At 37.1% G+C, this 6,223-nt stretch overlaps 1 pseudogene; it reads left to right on the top strand.

Annotated features, from left to right (window-relative positions):
• Positions 1 to 4,689: 4,689 nt before the first annotated feature.
• Positions 4,690 to 5,456, top strand: LOC100397514 (LIM domain transcription factor LMO4 pseudogene; annotated as a pseudogene).
• The last annotated feature ends 767 nt before the right edge of the window (positions 5,457 to 6,223 follow it).

The following is a 6,223-nucleotide window of genomic DNA, read 5'->3' on the forward strand; positions in this document are numbered from 1 at the left end:
CACAAGCCAAGAGTGGTGGCTCATGCCTATAATCGCAGCACTTTGGGAGGCCAAAGTGGGTGGATCACTTCAAGCCAGGAGTTGGCCCTGTCTCTACTAAAAATACAAAAAATAGCTGGGTATGGTGGCACATGCCTGTAATCTCAGCTACTCAGATGGCTGAGTCACAAGAATTGCTTGTACACAGAAGGCAGAGGTTGCAGTGAGCCTAGATCATACCACCACACTCCAGCCTTGGCAGCACAGATACTCTATCTCAACAAACAAATAGAAATAATAAATAAATAAAAGCAAAAAAAGAGAGATAATTTATTACCAGCAAACTTGTGCCAAGGACAATACCAAAGAGTTTTCTTCCTGGAGAACTGAAATAAATTTCAATTAATGAGTAGATAATAAAAATGCACCTAGATTCACAAAACAAGTACTTCTTGACCTATGCAAAGCCTTAGAAGGGCAGAAAATAATAGTGGGTAATTTCAATACTCCACTAAAACTATTAGACAGGTCATTAAGGCAGAAAATTACCAAAAAATTTTAGACTTAAACCTAACTCTTAACTAATTGGACCAAACAGACATCTAAAGAATACATCACCCAGCAACTACGGACAATACGTTTTTCTCATCTGCACACAGAGTGTTTTCTAAGATAGGCTATATACTCAGCGATAAAGCAGATTTTAGCTAATAGAAGATAAAGAAATAACTAAAATCAGAGATGAACTGAATAAAATTGAGACCAAAAATTCATCAAAAGATCAGATCAATTAAACCAAGTATTGGTTGTTTGAAAAATAAACAGAATTGATAAACCATTAGCCACATTAACAAAGAAAAACAAACAGAAGATAAAAGTGGAATTAGAAATGTCATAGAACAGCCAACCTCATAGAAATACAACGGAACCTCAGAGATTATTATAAACATCTCTATGCAAATTAATTAGAAAAAGAAGAGGAAATGGATGAATTCCCAGAGACACACGGTCTCTCAAAATTGAACCAGTAGGAAAGTGATAATCTGAACAGATCAGTAACAAGTTCAGAGATGGAATCGTTAATAAAAATCCTACCAACCACAAAATCCTACAAATCACAAAATACTGAATGGAATAACAACTGAATTCTCTAACATGTACGAAGAAGAATTGATACCAATTATATTGAATTTATTTCAAAAACTTAGGAGGAGGAACTTCTTCCTAACTTAATCTAAGAAGCTAGCATCATGCTGATACCAAAATTTGGCAGAGACTTAACAAATAAAGAAAACTTCATACCAATATCTCTGATGAACATTGATGCAAAAATTGTAAACAAAATACTAGGAAATTAAATCTAGCAGCATATCAAAAAGTTAATTTACCGTGATCCTAGGGGCTTTATTCCTGAAATACAAGGTTGATTTAATATATGCAAATAAATAAATGTGATCCCTCTTATAAATAGAATAAAGCCACACGTGATCATCACAATAGATGCAGGAAAAGCCTTCAGTGAAATCCAACATCTCTTTATGATAAAAATCATCAAGAAACTAGGCATCTAAAAAGCAAACCTTGTAAGAGTAAGAGCCATCTATGACAAACTCACTACCAACATCGTACTGAGGGGCCAAAAGCTGGAACCATCCTGTTTGAGAACTATAACAAGGCAAGGATGCTTACTTTCACTACTCCTATTTAACTACTGGAAGTCCTAGTCAGAATAATCAGGCAACAGAAGAAACAAAAGACACTGAAATAGGAAAAGAAGAAGTCAATCTATCTCTCTTTGCTGATGATATGGACTCTATACATTGAAAACCCAAAAGACTCATTCTAATTATCCTTGGACTGGAAAATGAATTCAGTAAAGTTTCAGGATACAAAGTTAACTTACAAAAAATCAGTAGCATTTCCATTCACCAATAATGTTCTTGCTAAGAAGCAAATCAAGAATACAAATCCACTTACAATAGCCACATAAAAGTCATAAAAATGAAATACTCAGGAATTCATCAAACCAAAAAATGAAAGATCTCTACAAGAAGTGCTACAAAACACTGCTGAAAAAAATCAGAGATGACAAAAATAAATGGAGAAACATTTCATTCTCATTGATTGGGAGAATCAATATTTTTTAAATGGTTATACTTTCCAAAACAATTTACAGATTCAATTCTATCTTTATAAAAATATCAGTGTCATTTTTTATGGAATTAGAAAAATCTATTCTAAAATTTATTTGGAACAACACCAAAAATGCCAGGGTAGCCAAAGCAATCCCAAGCAAATAGAACAAACCCAACAGTATTACATATTTCCATTTCATACTGTGCCAGAAAGCTACAGTAACTAAAACAACATGATACTGGTTAAAAAATAAAAATAAAAAAAGTAAATAATTGAGAAATAAACTGACACACATAGAACAATCTGATCTTTGACAAAATCAACAAAAATAAGCAATGCAGAAAAGACTTCATAAGGTGGGAGGATGGCTAGAGTCTGGGAGGTGTGGGTGTGGTGAGCTAAGCTGAGATCACACCACTGCACTCTAGCCTGGGCAACAGAATGAGATCCTGTCTCAAAAAATAATAAAGTAAAATAAAAAAGGAAATCTTGGAAATACTCTTTTCAACATTAGCTTTGGTGAATAATTTATGGCTAAGTCCCCAAAAACAATTGCAACAAAAAAACAGAAATTGACACTGAGACCTAATTAAACTAAAGTGTTTCTGCAATAAATTGACACCAGAGTAAATAGAGAGCCTTCATAATGGGAAAAATTATTTCCAACTATGTATCTGAAAAAGGTCTAATATCTAGAATCTATAAGAAAATTAAGCAAATAAGCAAAAAGCCCAAATAACACAAATATAAAATGGGCAAAAGACATGAACAGACAAACTTTTCAAAAGAAGTTGTACAAATGGATCTATAATCATAAGAGTAATGTAAATCAATACCATAATGAGATACTATCTCACACCAGTCAGAATGGCTATCAATAAAAAGTAAAAATAAAAATAAAAAAATAAACAGATGCCAGTGAAATTGCAGAGAAAAGGGAATGTTATAAACTGCTGATGGAAATATAAATTAGTTCAACCACTGTGAAAAGTAGTTTGGAGATGTCTCAAAGATCTTAAAACAGAGCAGCCATTCAACCCAGTAATCCCATTACTGGGTATGTATCCAAAATAAAATAAACTATTCTGCCAAAAAAACCATGTGTACTTACATGTTTATCATGACACTATTCACAATAGCAAAGAAATGAAATCAATCTGTATGCCCATTGATGGTACACTAATGGTACACATACATCATGGAATACTATGCATCTATAAAATGAAAAAAATTATGCCTTTTGCAGAACTAATGATGCTACTCAAGGCCATTGTCCTAAGCCTATTATCACAACAACAGAAAAACAACTATTGTATGTTCTCACTTATAAGTGGGAGCTAAATATTGAATATATATAAAACCGTAAAATGAAAACAGTAGATGGAGATGGGGGGGACTACTAGCTGGTGGGGAGAGAGATGGAGTGTGGCCTGAAAAAGAGCCTAGTTTTTCTGAGCTGTTATATTATGATTAGTAATCATAATACCAGGGTGTTGAGATCATTTGTACCCTAAAGCTCAGAATCATAAAATACACTCATTCATCAAACCTGCACATGTACCCTTTATTCTATAATACAAGTAAAAATTATAAAATTTCAAATACAAGTAATTTTAAAATGAAACTAAAAATAAAGAAGAGCCAAACACAAATATTCCTGTTAATCTTTTTTTTAAAGAAACACATCAATTCCACACTGCCGTAGTCCAAAGTCTAAATGATAACATGTAATATGCTCTCAATGAAAAACATTATATAATTTTAACCGGCAACATCACCCAACACAGCCTTCGATTCCTCATGTTCACCAACAGTATATAAGAGATCCCTTTTCTCTGCAACATCACCAATATCCCTTATCTTTTGACTTTTTAACAATTACCATTCTGACTGGTGTGAAATAGTATCTCTGTTTTTTTTTAATATGCATTTCTCCAACAATTAGTAATTGAATATTTTTTTCTATGCTTGTTGGCTGCATGTTCCATAAGCTCTTATATTTCTGCTTTGTGGTTCTTCCTCAAAGAGAAGATTTATTCATTCTATGTTTAAGGTTAGTGCTAAAATGTTTGATTATAATTTTAAGCTGCTTTATGAAAACCTTTTTTCTGATAGTGTGCTCTATCAACCTTTTGTTTCTTCCTGTTCTGTTTCCCTTTCCTTTGTGTGGCATCTTTGTGTGACTACTGTGTATACATATCCTTTTTGATTACTAAAAAAAAAAAAAAAAAAAAAAAGAGTTGCTGCCGCTGCGCCGCTCCTGAAGCCGCGCCGCGCGGGCCGAGGGCTTCTGCAGCTGCTCGCGCGCAGCCGGAGGAGGCTGAGGAGAAGGACGAGGACTGAGATTGACACTTCTGCTCCCGGCCGCCTGCCACTTACGCGGGGCCCCCCAACCCGCCCAGAGCAACGCGATTAAAAAAAAAAAAAAAAAAAAAAAAAAAAGCCTCCCTTAGCCCCCTCCTCCCCTTTCCTGCTTCTGCGAGAACTCCCTCCCTCCTTCCAGCGCCGCCAGCCCAGGCGCCACTTCCCTGGAAGCCGAGCGGCTTCGCTCGCATTTCGCAGCCGCCGCCTCTCGCAATATTGCAATATAGGGGAAAAGCAGACCATGATGAATCCGGGCAGCAGCTAGCAGCAGCCCCTGGTGACGGCCGGCTCCCTCTCCTGGAGGCGGTGCGCAGGCTGCGGGGGCAAGATTGCGGACCGTTTCTGCTCTATGCCATGGACAGCTACTGGCACAGCCGGTGCCTCAAGTGCTCCTGCTGCCAGGCGCAACTGGGCGACATCGGCATGTCCTGTTACACCAAGAGCGGCATGATCCTTTGCAGAAATGACTACATTAGGTTATTTGGGAATAGCGGTGCTTGCAGCGCTTGTGGACAGTCGATTCCTGGGAGCGAACTCGTCATAAGGGCGCAAGGCAATGTGTATCATCTTAAGTGTTTTACATGCTCTACCTGCCGGAATCGCCTGGTCCCGGGAGATCGGTTTCACTACATCAATTTCAGTTTATTTTGTGAACATAATAGACCTACAGCTCTCATCAATGGCCATTTGAATTTACTTCAGAGCAATCCTCTACTGCCAGACCAGAAGGTCTGCTAAAAGGTCAGAGTAATGCAGAATGCGTGCCTTCATCTCAGATTTGTTCATCACAGGTGGATCCCATGTGTCTTCAGTAGACAAGTCACCTTTGTAGCTAGCACCAGTGCCAGCTCCATGCCATTGTACCTTCTTTAGTCTTGATTGACCTTCCTGCATTTATTGGTGTATTAAAATGACTGAATATGAACATTAAGGACTCCATGAACCTGGGCTAATGGGAGACGGTAGAGAAAAATGAAAAAAGATCCACCAGAGGACATCTTGCGGGGGAGGGAACTGGGGGGGACGGATATGTATACTGTGAATACATATCCTTTTTGATTACTCATCACTGAAACAGCTGAGTTTTCCCTATGCCTCTGTATGCAAGAAGTTCATGTGATAGAAGAACAAGGGCCACTTACTGGTTAGTGGAACATTTTTGATGACCTTGATTTTGTGTAATTTTTTTAGCCTTCACACCTCCTCAGCCAAAGTAAACAAGCAGAAAATTTTCACAGTGTGTTTTTCCACTGGTTCTGCCATAGAGACAGACTACTTCCTATAATGTGACTTGTCTATATATTTTCTCACTTAGCTTTTCCTCTGCTGCTTCTCAGAACCAAGGGTGCTTTCATGGCCAGCATGCATGCCTTGTCCTTACTGTTAAAAACAAAGTATTGAGATTTTCAAATAAAAATGTCTTACCTTAAAAAAAAAGAAAATAAGAAAAGAATTTTCAACCCAGAATTTTATATCCAGCCAAACTAAGTTTCATAGGTGAAGGAGAAATAAAATCATTTTAAAACAAGCAACTGCTGGGGGATTTTGCACCACCAGGCCTGCCTTACGAGAGTTCCTGGAGGAAGTATTAATATGGAAAGAAAAAACCCGTACCTGTCAATTCAAAAGAAAGCAAAATGTAGAGACCATTCATCAACTAACACATGGCATCATAATGATAGGATCAAATTCACACATAACAATTTAACTTTAAATATAAATGGGCTAAATGCCCCAATTAAAA

Source organism: Callithrix jacchus, chromosome X (genome assembly GCF_049354715.1).
Source record: "Callithrix jacchus isolate 240 chromosome X, calJac240_pri, whole genome shotgun sequence".
NCBI classification, from domain to species: domain Eukaryota; kingdom Metazoa; phylum Chordata; class Mammalia; order Primates; family Cebidae; genus Callithrix; species Callithrix jacchus.